Raw genomic sequence first — 990 nt, 5'->3', positions numbered from 1 at the left:
ACCGGGGTGGTTGATAAAGGGAACTGTGTAGATCGCCGTGTGTAAGGTGTTTGAGCTCCTACCACACAATATTCAAACTTTAAGAAATAGCAATTTTCAGCGTCAACAGGGCACATGTGAAATGGACTAAGAACTGGTGACTAACAGATCTCAAAGAGTAGCTGTCCGGGGGGAACCATCATCAAATGGGGACGTCCCCAGTGACTTCTGCAGCGACTGGTATTGGGCTGACGCTAGTCAACATTTGCACCAATGCTCACTATGCAATAGAAAATCAAGGATACCATTTGCAGCGGGCACAGGGATTGGTGGCGTGATAAATAACGACCTGGACAGGCCAAACATACAGAGTGATCTAGATCACTTGGCAAGCCGAATTCAGCCAAATACTAAGGGATATACCGGGGTACAGGGAATACAGGCCACACCTACTGAAGGGGGCACTTGTCTTCAAGTTAAGGTGGGAGGCCTTTTGGAAAGATGCTTTGGGCAAAACCAAGTTGTTGGGCTCAATACGGTGGTAAATGGGTGAAATCTTCTAGCCTGGGATACACAGCAGGACAGACTGGCTGACCTAATGGGCCCTTCTGGCCTCAGGGCCACCCAAAGGGGGGGACAAGTGGGGCAATTTGCCCCGGGCCCCGCAGGGGCCCCCACGAGAATGTCAGAGGCTCCCCCCGCCTCCACCTTCCCCTTCGCCTTCCCCCATCCCCTGGCGCCTCAGCGCGCCGCGTCCAGGAGCGGCCCTGGACAGCGCCGCAGCGGCATGGCTCGGGCGGGGCCAAAGGTGGGCGGGGCTGCGAGCTCCGGTGGGCCGAGCGGCAGGAGCTCCTGGACGTGGTGCGCTGAGGCTCTGGGAGAGGGGGGAGGCAGGGGTAAGCGGCATGGTAAGCCCCTCTGAGCTGGGCACCCCCTAACCCCCAGTTCCGGGTCTAGCCCCTCTGAGCCAGGCACCCCCCAACCCCATCCCCCCACAGCCCTGACCCCCAG

The sequence above is a fragment of the Trachemys scripta genome, chromosome 4 (genome assembly GCF_013100865.1).
Source record: "Trachemys scripta elegans isolate TJP31775 chromosome 4, CAS_Tse_1.0, whole genome shotgun sequence".
NCBI classification, from domain to species: domain Eukaryota; kingdom Metazoa; phylum Chordata; order Testudines; family Emydidae; genus Trachemys; species Trachemys scripta.
The sequence above is the reverse complement of the archived record's forward strand: the minus strand, read 5'-3'. Positions refer to the sequence as shown.